The following is a 13,596-nucleotide window of genomic DNA, read 5'->3' as shown; positions in this document are numbered from 1 at the left end:
AGGAATTAAAAGGAACAGGTCTGTGTCATGGTCCATGCTGATTTTATTAGGAGTTGTCTGGATCTCCCCATGAGCTCAATGTGTTTTTTGACCTTGTGAAAGCAGCTTGTTTGTTTACTTCATTTAAATAGAACCATGAAATGGCCCAGGAGTTCAGATCCAACCAGAGACAATGAATGTCTACATTCTGTTGGGAGCAGGAGTGGTAGACCTTTCAGGAAGGGACAGATGTCTCTGTTGGCTTCCCATGGAGGGGAACTCTTCTTCCTTGGAGCATCCATGGGGAATAGCAATGGGCACCGGAGCTCCCAGGCCCTTCTTGCAGAAACAGGTGTAGGGCTGGGGTGGAGGAGGTCCTCTTTTATTCCCACACCTCAGGGATCTCTGGCAGGATGACTGGGGTTTGGGTAGGAATTTCCATGTGGGCTGAGCCCATCCTCTGCTACTGGATGCAACATCAACAATGTCTTGACTTTCTCCTATCTCATTCTCCGGTCAGATAATGTTGGTTAATTCCAAAGCAGCCTCAGTCCATATTTCTAGTCTCTTCACTTGGGTATCCCAGGGGTAACACGTTCATTCAGCTTTTTCACTTCTTGTTTCCAATTAAGAGGGGCATGGAGGAATGGCAGCTCAGGAAACACTCTCCAGCTGCAATTTGCAAATTATTTGTCCAGTGGAAAGTCCCAACCCAAATATGTCTAATAATATATTTGTCTAGTATATATGTTTGTCAGACCATGAAACAACTTTACTGGAGTTATAGCACAAGAATACAAAATAATTTATAAGGAAAAAATCTGAAAGTATTGCAAAGTGATATGGCTATCAGCCAAATCTCATATCATTTCTTAGTATAGACTTTCATAAAATATGAATATTTATGGATAAATCTTGGAGAGGCTACTTTGGTGTCCATTAAAATACTCCATCATTTGATGATGCTAATTACTCTGCACTTATAGGCATGAAGCCTAAGAACAATTATGTTAAGGTACATAAGAAGTTATTGTCGAATGAGAATTTGGCTACAAATTGAGGATAAAAATGAAGGCACTTAAAAAATTATTATGAGCTGGGCACGGTGGTTCAAGCTTGTAATCCCAGCACTTTGGGAGACCAAGGTGAGAGGATTGCCTGAGCACAGGGGTTTGAGACCAGCCTGGGCAACTTAGTGAGACCTCATCTCTATAATAAATTAAAAAATTAGCCAGGTATGGTAGTGTACACCTGTAGTTTCAGCTACTTGGAAGGGCTGAGGCAGAAGGATCGCCTGAGTCCAGCAGGTCGAGTCTATGGTGGCCATGAGTATGTCACTGCACTCCAACCTGGGTGACAGAGTGAGACTCTGACTCAAAAAAGTCATTATATTAGCAATGAGATCTTACTTTGTACAGTCAAATCTCAGTTATGTGACAGATATTTTCCTGAAAAGCATAATAACTTGAAAACATATTACCAGACACATAAAGTGTATGGAAAATTGGAAATGGAAGTATGATTTGATGACTTGCATGTGTTAGAAGTCTGAATAGTGCAGCGAAGCCAACTGCCTCATCTTTGTTGGCAAATGAGAAAGGAGGTCTCAGGCAATGGGAGTTACTGGTCACAGAGACCAGATAGAAACGTGGACCAGGGATGAGGCTTGGACCTGAGAGTCTAGAGGGACAGGGTGGGGCAGAGTCTCAGACCTCAGTTTGGATGAGGAGAGAGCAGGAACGGAGTTGTCATGGACACCAGCACTCTGAGCAGACAGGTTGGGGTACAACAGCAGCATGGGAACCCCTGCACAACATGGGGACCCTGGAGCTTGGGGGCAAGAGTAGAAAGCCAGAAGGCAGGAGCTGGGACAGGGAGCAGAGGGGCTGCCGAGGCCTGGTCCCTTCCCGTCCACTTCTTTACTTCCTCCTCTGGAGCTGGTTGTTTAGATATAAAAGGGAAGTTTGCACAGCTGGTGTGTTGCTCCATACAGGGTCTACAACTTAGTTCAGGCAGAAACTGCTCTATAATATGGAGCCTATTTCTTGTCACAGAATGAGGCTTAGTACGGTGGCAACTATGATTAAAAAGGAGAGAGCTTTAAAAGGAACCCTGTAAGAGGGGTTGTCCTCTCCTGGACAGTGTCATCTCTGTGACCCTGGTTTGGTTGTCAAGACACATGTCATCCAAAATGAATAGATCTGACCTGCCTAATGGGATCACAGTAAATCCACATTGGGTTGTTTGCTTTTCCTTCCTGTCCAGGATAACCCTCTGAGCATTCAGGAGGACGAATTTGCCAAAGGATGATGACCCAAGTGGGCGGAGTCAGTGGCTGTCATGGTGGACAATGCTTGTCCTGAACCATTCACCCATGGCTTCTATTGGGGATTTGTTTGCTCTCACCCCAATCATGTGGTACTCAAGGGGCACCACATAGAGCCTATCTCTCCCCTGTACCCTGGCCCCAAGAGGTCTGTTCTAGAATGGATACACAGTATCTTTCTTGGGGTTAGGACTTTAAAGGGCAAAGACTGTGTTAAAGCCAGAGGAGACTTAATTTGCAGCAAATGACTTCTCAGCTATGCTAGTAGCTATTTGGTCTGGGTAAGATCTATCAGGTCACATCCATAGTCAGAGATCGAGTAGAGTTTACAAATTTTGATCTTCCTTTTTTCTTTGCAGCCAGGGATAAGGGACTAATACCTGGAGGATGTCAAACACTGCTAGAATAAGAAAATAGGTAGTAGAAAGGGAATTTTTACCGTTTTTAGAATAGTAAAGTTTATTAAAGTCCAGAAATTAAACAGCTGAGAGAAGGCCAAGTTTGGGGAAGTGGAAGACAAGGAGTCATGAGCCTTAACTGACCTCTGAAGGCACAAGATTGGTGAGTGGTAGTGGAGGCAGCGGCAAAGGCTAAGAGAGAATCAAGGAAAATATGTGGAATGTGGTTAACTTTCTCCCTCTCTCCTCCCCGCCTTTGTGGAAAGGAATTGAATGTTAGCGGCAGGGTGTATATATTTTTGAACTACTTGAAGTCTTTATCATGTACGAGTGCTGGTTTTCTATAAATAAAAAGTAATACTTAGTGTGAGCGAATTGGGCTGAGATAGCCTTTCTTAACTATTGGTCAACAGTGCTTGAAAGTAATTTGACGTTTCCAGAAAGTAATTCGGCAACTTGTTTCTTTTAAACATGCATATCTGGCTGGGCATGGTGACTCAAACCTGTAATCCCAGAACTTTGAGAGGCTGAGGTGAGAAGATTGCCTGAGTCCAGGAGTTCAAGACCAGCCTAGGCAACTTGGTGAGACCTCATCCCTACAAAAAACAAAAAAATTAACCAGGCGTGGTGGCATGTGCCTGTAGTTTCAGCTACTTGGAAGGCTGAGGTGGAAGAATCATTTCTGAGCCCAGCAGGTTGAGGCTGCAGTGTGCCATTGCACTTCAGCCTGGGCAACAGAGTGAGACTCCAACTCAAAATAAATAAATAAATTCAATTAAATAAACACGCATTTCCCTTTACTCTGGTTCTACTTTTAGGAATTTATCATAAGGAAATAACACTTGCAGATTTTTTTTTAAACAGGAAAAACTGAAAGCAACTTCTTAAATATCCAAAAACAGAGAAATAAAGAATCCAATGGCTACCAAAATGTTAATGCTGGTCTTTACTGTATGTGGTACAGAACCATAACTTCTGACTTAAAACCTTTAAGGTCAGTTTTAGAATCCAGAATCCAGAGTCTTTTGGAGTTCAGAAACGTAACATGGACCTGTGGGGCCAGGAGAAGTACCCTGTTATCAAACGCATTCATATTTCTGCAGTGAAATATGTGATAGTCACACAAATAGAATAAATAGAAGCTACAAACACTTTACATGAGTTCAGGTCAACTTTTGTCATCAAATTTTCAGTCTTCAGAGTTTTGTCACATTTTCCACTTCTGTGTGAAAAGTGCCCCCAGGCAAGTCCTCCTTCGAGAAGCCAGTGACCCCCTAGTAGTCCCACGGGCTTCTCTGCCAGCAACAGGTGAGGAAGGACCTCTGGGTCTGTCCTACAGGCCTGGTCTTTTGGGCTTAGGGGAGCAAGGTGAGAGAAAAGGAGTCGAACACTTTGTTTCATCTCACATTAGTATTTGCTCTGTGAAGACAGAGCAGCAAACCCCTGGGGAGAAAGTCTGGGCACCCATCCTAAACTCCCAACAGACCTCTAGTTAATATTTTATTGAGGCACATTTTGGGTTTTTGCCTAATGAAGTGGTTAGTCTTTTCATCAGATCACTATCTGACACCAACTCTCTTGCTTCTTCTCTTGTTTGCATACATGTTGGCTCTAGCATCACTGTTAAAATCTCTCTTTATTGTCCTTTCTTCAGCAGGTCACCCCGCCCTGGATTTGCTCATCAGCCGCATATACATGCTGTGCCTTAGTCTAATTTAGTCTTGTTTTCAATTTTGTCTTAAATGCATAAATCTCCAAACTTCACGTAACTTTTTCTCATTTAACTACTTTATTGATAGAATTGTTTCCAGAATAGAGTTCACTTGTCTTCTCTAGGGAAAGGTAACTTTGCTGAGCTCACTATTTAGGTCATTAAGGCCTCAAATTTATAGAATTGGATGTTGTCTTGCAGAAAACTCTGAAGAGATGAAAGATTTTTGCCTGGTTAAAATGCAAACATTTCTGTTTGGTAGAGAAAGGAAACTCAACAGTGATTTTTTTTCCTTTGTAGAGCATTAACTAGTTTTGTATTTAAGTTAGCAATCTTGTTCCCCTGTTCTTTTTTTATTGCTGACTCTCTCTATATATCATTTTCTTGTGTCATCCTTTGAACTAACTTTTTCATCCTTCCTTCCCTCATTAATGAATTACGTAAATCTTTTGACACATGCTCCTTATATATTTATATGAAAGTTTCATTTTTGGAATTCCGAAAATTATATTTTGACACCCCCAAATGTGACTGAGATTTAATTTCTCACCACTCTGGAGAGTCGTCAAAGTTGGATTATTTTGAGTTAGAAAAATAATGTGAAGTGGAATTCTTGCTTGTAAGAGTGGGGGTTAAGGACCAGCTTGAAGAGTAGGAAATTCTAGGGCCAGGGAGCAGTCCCCAAATATCACTTGAGGGCAATGTTTATAGCTTAAGAAAATAAAATAGAATGGATAGGATAGTGCTTCACTGTACCGTGCATATTACATAATCATCGATTTATTCAATCAATTGTTTACTCACCCAGTACACGTTTGTTGAGCATTTGCTATTCTCTAGGCAATGTTCTACAATCTAGGAGATGGGGCTGGGGAGGCAGAAGTAAAGTTTCTATCCCCCAGAGATGCATGAGGTATTATGGGAACATGCAGGAGTGGCTCCTAACACATCCATAGGGGTGCTTCAATTGAGTCTTAATAAAAGAGTAGGACTTAGCCAGATAAGAGGGTGAGAAAAGATCATTCTGGAAGAATGGTTGATTGGGAAGAAGAGCACTGAAAGAAGGAAGGAAGGGAAAACAGCTTGGAATGTGTGCAGAGGTCCTTGTCCCTAGAGCATCAGGACTGAGTCAGAGAGGGGCATATGCGTCATATCTATAGTTAATTTTAGTTGTCAACTTGACTAGGATGCCCAGATAGCTGGCTGAACATTATCTGGGTGTGTCCATGAGGGGGTTTTAATATTAGATTTACATTTGAATTGGTGGACCGCCTTTTCGAATGTTGGTGGGCTTCATCCAACCCACTGAGGGCATGAATAGTGAGAATGGCAGAGGAAGATTGAATTCTTTTTCTCTGCCTGACTGTTTAGCTGAGGCATTTGTTTTCTCTTACTCTTGTACTGTGACTTAGACCATTGTGCTCCTGATTCTCAAGGTTTTGGACATGGACTACAATTTACAGCACTGGCTTTCCTGAGTCTCCAGGTCGCAGGTGGCAGACCATGGGATTTCTCAGCCACCATAATCACATGAGCCAATTCCTCATAATAAATCTAATTTTTAAATCTCTGTCACTCTATCTGTCTATCTATCTATCTATCTATCTATCTATCTATCTATCTATCTATCTATTATCTATCCATCCATCCTCCTATTGGTTCTGTTTCTTTGCAGAACCCTGATTAATACAGCTTATGTTCAAAATATTAATTGATGTTCTCCTCTATCCTATCATGTGTTCATCACTTTTTTACTTCTATCTTGAAGATCTTTCTTTTCTGCCAAGATGGCAATTAGAAAACAGCCTCTTCTTTGAGAGGAGAGGGTCCACTACAGAATCAGAATGAAATCAGCAGTACATTCCTGCTTTTTACCCTCAGATAAGACTTTTCTTTTGGAAATTACCACGCTGCTTTCCGTAGAGGTTGAACTAGCTTACATTTCCACCAACAATGTACAAGTGTTCTCTTTTCTCTGCAGCTGTGCCAGTACCTGCTGTTTTTTGACTTATTAATGATAGCCAAACTTTCTGGAGTTAGGTGGTATCTCATTATAGCTTTGATTTGCATTTCTCTAATGATTAGTGAAGCTGAGCATTTTCTCATATGTCTGTTGACTGGCTTCTTTGGAGAAGTGTCTGTTCATGTCTTTCGCCCACTTTTTAATGGGATTGTTTGTTTTGTTTCCTTTTACTTTGTTTGAGTTCTTTGTTGATCCTGGATGTTAGACCTTTGTCAGAGGCATAATTTGCAAATATCTTTCCCCATTCTTTGAATTGTCTCTTTACTCTCTTGTTGGTTTCTTATGCTGTGCAAAAGCTTTTGAGTTTGATGAGGTACCACCTGTTTATCTTAGCTTTTGGGGACTTGGTCATGAATTCATCGCCTACTCCAATGTCCAGAAAAGGTATTTCCTATGCTTTCCTCTAGTTTGAGGTTTTATGTTTAGGTTTTTGATCTATTTTGAGTTAATTTTTGTATATGGTGATAGGTAGGGGTCCAGTTTCATTCTTTTGCTTGTGGTTAGCCAGTTTTGCCAACATCATTTTTCACAGACCTGGAAACAACAATACAGAAATTCATATGGAAACAAAAAAGAGCACAAATAGCCAAAACAATTCTCAGAAAGAAAAAAAAAGCAGGAGGTTTCACACTTCCAGACTTTAAACTTTGTTACAAGGCTACAGTAACCAAGATGGCATGTCATTGGTACAGGAATAGGCATACAGACTAATGGAGCAGGACAGAGATTCTGGAAGTAAAAACATGGTCTCTCAACCAACTCATCTTCTACAAAGTCACCAATAACAACCATTGGGGAAAAGAGACCATATTTAGCAAATGATCTTCCATATGATTCAGCAATCGCCCTCCTGGGAATATATCCAGAGGAACATAAACTGCTCTACCAAAAAGATACCTGCACACGCATGTTTATTGCCACTTTATTCACAAAATAAGAAACAAGGAACCAACCCTGCTGCCCATATAAAGTAGACTGGATAAAGAAAATGTGCTACACATAAATGATGGAGTATTACGTAGCCATAAAAAAGAACCAAGTCATGACCTTCAGAGCAACTTGGATGCAGTTGGAGACCATCATACTAAGTGAACTATCACAGAAACAAAGAACTGAATACTGCAGGTTCTCACTCATAAGTTGGCCCTGAACATTAGTCACACTAGCACAATGGTAGGATCAGCAGTCACTGGGCACTGCTAGGGAATGGAGGGAGGTAGGAGAGTGCGGGCACAGACCAACACATAGGGTACCTGGTCCACTACCAAGGGAAGTGAGGATTACCTAGAAACCCAAACTTCACCTGCGTGCAGCCTACTTATGCAGTAAATCCTCATTTGTACTCATTTGTACAGCACAACTCTATAGCAAATAAATACTTTTTTAAAAAAGAAAATTTTCCCAGCATTATGTGAGCACATTTTCCAGCCCCCCAGATTGGAAACAATTTCCACGGCTTCGGGAAGAATAATTGAAGTAGAAACACCAGGAAGAGACCTGAGACATTTTATACTGGTTCCAGGAACACTGAGAGAGTCAGTTTTATTTATTTATTTTTTTATTGGAAAATATAGTTTATTTAGAAAGTAAATTAGAGAGCGGAGAGGAAAGAGAGGAGATATGTGAGAGAGAGAGAGATTCACAGATTCACTTTCCCAAGGTAGGGGAGGCGGCCAAAGTTTAGGAAAATATGGCCTGGCCATAGCTCAAAAAAACTCATGGTCAGACCATAGTTTAGCAAGACAATGACCAGGAGTCAGTTTTAATGAGCAAATCTAGTTGTCTACTGAGTGAGGCCAGTGAGGACTGCTCACCAGAGGCAGTTAGCTGCAAGGGCTCCCCTCTCCCCCAAACATGGCTCAGCTCCCAACTGACTCACATGGACGACCCACTTTCAAAGGCCCAGAACTCTGGTAGGCCCACTATATAACAGATGGTGGGGCTGTGGATACCCAGAGGGGTGAGGTGGCGTAGGAGTGAGAACTCCTGCACCTGGGCAAGTTGAGAAGCGAAAGCACTGGCAGCTGGCAGAGATCACTTGAAAGTGGAATGAAGTGGACATGCTTCTTTTTTTGTTTTTGTTTTTTTTTTGAGTCAAGGTCTCACTCTGTTGCCTAGCCTGGAGGACAGTGGCACAATCACAGCTCACCACAGCATCGACCTTCTGGGTTCAGGTGATATGGAAACAAAATCCATATCACCTCAGTCCTCAGTCTCATTTCTCAGACTCCTGAGTAGCTGGGACTTCAGGCATGTGTCACTACACCCAGCTAATTTTTTTATTTTTTATTTTGTAGAGATGAAGCCTCATTATGTTGCCTAGACTGGTTTTGAACTTGTGTACTCAAGCAGTCCTCCTGTCTTGGCCACTCAAAGTGCTGGAGGCCACTGCAACTGGCCAAACCTGCTTCTTTGGCTACAGCTAGCATTTGATTTCAGCTAGTGTCTGCCCTCCAATCCACAGGAAGGATGTTGAATGTTTCACACATGTCCAGGAGGAGGCAGCGAGAGACAGAGGGAAGCTATGCCTCTGAGGATGACAGCTTGGCAATTTGGCAGGTGGCTCTTCCAGGTGTCACGTGTGGTCATGCCAAGTAGACCCCTGAGTATGTCTATGTATTAGTTATTTATGGCTGTGCAACAAATTTACTGTCTTAAAACAACAATAAACATTATTTTGATGGTTTTCATGGGTCAAAAATTTGGGAGCAGCTTGCCTGGTGGTTCTGTCTAGAGGTCTCCACTGAGAGTGCAGTCAAGATATTGATGGGGGTTTCAATCCTCTGAAGGCTTAATGAGCCAGAGGCTCTGCTTCCAAGAGTTTACTCACATGGCTGGCAAGTTGGTGCTGGCTGATGGCAGGAAGCCTCCATTCTTTGCTATGTGGACTTTCCCATAGAGCTGCTTGTGTGTCCTCATGACATGGAAGTTGGCTTCCCCTAGAGTGAGTGATCCAAGAGAAAACAAGGTGGGACTCACTATGTCTTTTATGACCTAGCCTCAGAAGTCACATTGGTTATACTGGTCAGTTCTATCTAACGTGTGAAAAGTCTATCTATTCAAGAACATGCATCCTAGGAAGTGACAACCATTGACACCCAACTTGGGTGGCTACCACATTTTCCTGGTATCAGGGACGTGAACTAACAAGTGATAGGGCTTCATTTTTCTTTTACGTAAAATAAACCTGGAGGTGGACATCGTCATCTCATGCGGAGGGCCAGCCCCTGCAGATATTGGGGGTCCCTGTTAGGAAAGATGGTGTCGGCGATTAAACTGGAGGGATAGATATTAAAAGAAAGAAGGATGGAGGGATAGAGAGAAAGAAAGAAAAGGGGGAAAAAGAAAGAGACTGGACTCTGTCTAGTGCAGAAGACATTTAATGGGACAAACTGTAAGTCTTTTATCCCAAATTTTCACAGGTTAAATCACAAGACTTTCACGTGAACACAAAGCCAGGTGGGTGAGGGGCATCCCCCATCCACCAGGTGTTTCCTCAAGCATGAGGAAGGACAACCCCAATTAAATCACAAGACTATTACGTAACACAAAGCCAGGTGGATGAGGGGCATCCCCCACCCACCAGGCGTTTCCTCAAGCATGAGGAAGGACAATCCCAAAATTATCTCACTGTTCCTTATGTTTGGTCAATGTTCCTCAAAAGCAATACAACAATTCCAACATCATAATATTCTAATAATCAATAACTTTTAAAACTTATGCATATACAACACCTAATGACTAACTTAAATCCTAATACCTTTCTATTCTGTGCTAATTCTACCTACAACTATAGAAACTCTTAATTATAGATCAAACCAGTTCTTAAAGAATGTGGCCCAATCCAAAGATCATGCTGAGCCGTTTCTAGGAACAATTGATTACAAACTCTTAACAAAATGGCTATTCTAAAATCCTATGTATCTATCTTAATTTCTATAAAATTTTCTAATTCCTAATCCTATATATAAAGTAATAAAACTTCTAAAAATAAAACCCAAATATAAACTGTAAATTATACTAAGGCCAAAACCGCAATAGTAGAAAATGGGAACAATGAAATTTCTAAAGTTAGCTGTATTCTTATTAAACCTCAAAATATCATGTTTGATCATGCTTGAACTAACATAATTTCCCTGACATTAGCATGACCTATTCTACAATACTTTCTATGAGTAGAATAAGTTCAGTTTTCTAAAATAAGTAGAAAAACCCTATGTTAACTGTAGCTAAAACCAGTCTAAAAGAATGCAGCCCAGTTCAAAGTACATGCTGGGCCCTTAGGAATGTAGCCCAGTCCAAAGTTCATGCTGGGCCATTTCTGGTAACTCTAGATAATCATCTATACCATCTTAAGCTGAAAACAGCTCTCCATATGTATATACTAATTCTACAAATATACTTTTAAATCTTATAAAGAAGTTTGTCCTGTATAGAAGGCTCCCAAATGTGACCTGAGTTTGAATTATATCTAATACCTAAGCCAAAACCACAGTTCATGGGAAACAGGAACAATGAGTTTCTAGAGTTAGCCATGCCTGTCACAGTCACAGAGCCTTCAGCTTAGGTCAGCAGAGTTCCCTCTGGTGAGATGTGCCAAATAGCAAAAAAGGGAAGAGGAAATGGGCCAACAACTCCTGAATACATCCTAGCGGTCTCGGTCCACAGCCCACCTTGATCCCTAACATTCGGGTGGGCCGGATCCCAACAATCTCAGGGACCTTTTATCTTTCTGTAGTCTCATCCTTAGGGTTGCCTCATGGTTCCGAGATGGCTTCTGCATCTCCTACTATTATAGCCTGAGTTCCAATTAGCAAGAAGGAAGGAGGGAATGCAAAAGGGCCTCCCAGATAAATAAGCTGCTTCTCTTTTAATTTTTAATTCTCTTATTTTTTTGAGTCAGAGTCTCACTCTGCCCCCCATGTGGAGGGTAGTGGCATGCTCACTGCCACAGCAGCCTCAATCTGCTGTACTCAGGTGATCCTTCTGCCTGAGCCTTCCAAGTAGGTGGAACTATAGGTGCACACTACCACACCTGGCTTATTTTTGATTTATTGTAGAGATGAGGTCTCACCAAGTTGCCCAGGCTGGTCTCAAACACCGGAGCTCAGGCAATCCTTTCGCCTCAGCCTCCCAAAGTGCTGAGCCACCATGCCTGGCACCAACTGCATCTTTAAGAGGCTTTCCCAAATGTTTCCCTCAATAATTTTGGCCTATACACCGTTGGCCAGAATTTGGTTTTGTGACTATCCTTCTGTACAGGGTAGCCTGGGGAATATGGTTTTTCATCTGGGCATATTGAAACCGTGGGCACTAGGGTTTTGTTGGTGAAAAAGAATGAATTTGGGAAAGGCTCCCATTCTGCTCCCACCCCTTGTCTTGGTCTTAAAACATCACGAGTCCCCTCCCACTGCCATCCCTTCTCACTCTTAGGGTCTCTGTTACAGACTTGGAGCCCCAAAATGCTTACTCATCTCCCTACATTCACTCATTCGTCTATGGTTTGGTTGTGACCTGGCAAAGAGGTTGCCTTCTGGAATCCTCTACAGCTTGATTTCTAAGCTGTAGAACCCAGGGGCTAGACGTTGCCTCGTTTAATCCTCATGACATCCCTGTAATGCGGGTACCATTATCCTCATTCTCCAAATTAAGAAAAATGGGCTAGGCATGGTGGCTCACACCTATAATCCCAGCACTTTGGAAGGCCAAGGCAGGAGAACTGCTTCAGCCCAAGAGTTTGAGACCAGCCTGGGCAGCAAAACTTTTAAAAGATAGACATCTTTTAAAAGTTAAGATACAGATCCACAGCTGGTAAGGGTGAGCCAGGGCTTGAACGGGTCCTTTCTGGCTCCAGAATAAATGCTCTTTCCGTGACAGCACTTCCATGGACCCAGAGGGCCATTTCAGGTGGGGCACATGGCAATAATTATGGAATGATAACAAGATGTTGGCAAAGGATGTGGTTTGCTTGGTTGGAGTATATGTGTTAAGTAGACTTTTACAATAGTCTATTTTCCCAGGATTTACCATATTTATATTGGGCCATTGCATAAGATTTCTCCTGAGCCTTCTTTAAAGGAAATCTGTTGGTCAGACCTGATTGCGCCCCAGGCTCATAAAACAAGGCAGAGATTCATGAGATGAACTGAAAGCTGACCATGATGGCACGGTTATGATGGGTATGGTGAACAGATTTTTGCTCTAGGGCAGAAATTGGCACTGCATTATCTATCCAGATGTGGCATTTGCTCTGTGTGTTGGGTGCCTGCGGCTGGAGGAAGAGATTGGGGTGAGAGAGAAGTGAAGTTATATCTCTGGAATAAATAGCTGCGAAATTCATGTTTAATTTTTTTTTTATTTAGCAAAGAGAAATTAATATGTGAATTGGAAATGGTTCCTGATGTCAAGGAGTTCATGTTGGCATCTTACCCTCCTCCTGGAGTTATCATCAGGGCCCCCTCTGGGTGCTTCTCTGCTCCAGGGTGCTGTACACTAAGAAAATCTTTGGGGAGGGGAACTCTTCCAGTTCAGTTCCACCCCTCCAAAATCTCTGTCTATTTTGTCTCTTTTCCTCAAAGAAAGCACCCGGTGTCTAGAGTTTCCTCACTAGGCAGTGCTGTTGTTTCCCAGCTGTGCATGGCCATCCTGTTGTCTGAAAAAGACTCAGTGTTCTTGAGTAAGATTCAAATTGATGTTTTAGAAACATGAGATCCAATGGAGGATGGTTTAGGACTAGTCCTCAGGGGCACTAACCATGCCCTTCCAGAAGCTTCCTTAAGTTTCAGTCTTTCAGTCATGGGCGTTGGCCTGTGTGGATGTGCACACACCCCACTGTCCGGTTCTTGCACCTCATCACAGAGCTCAGGGAGGCCTGGTCTGGTGAGGACGCTTCATATGAAACAGAGATGACTTTGCCTATGGTCTTCAATCTCCTTTCTCCTGAGATAGCCTTGGCCTGTATAAAATCTCTTTCCTGTGACTTTGTGGTTAATAAAACCTGTGTGTGCTGGCTCTGCTCCAGGACTCACAGAGTTCTCTCTGTTGGAGCCAGCCTTTTTCTCTGGCTCCTGCATCCTCATTGGGCCGAATGGGCTGCTCCCCTGGGAAGCCCTCTTGCTGGCAACTGGACCTTCTGGTAACTTTCCCCACGCTCTTCAGC

The sequence above is a fragment of the Carlito syrichta genome, unplaced genomic scaffold (genome assembly GCF_000164805.1).
Source record: "Carlito syrichta isolate Samal-C Ts95f unplaced genomic scaffold, Tarsius_syrichta-2.0.1 Scaffold314363, whole genome shotgun sequence".
Classification (NCBI taxonomy): Eukaryota; Metazoa; Chordata; class Mammalia; order Primates; family Tarsiidae; genus Carlito; species Carlito syrichta.
Note: the sequence above shows the minus strand (reverse complement) of the source record.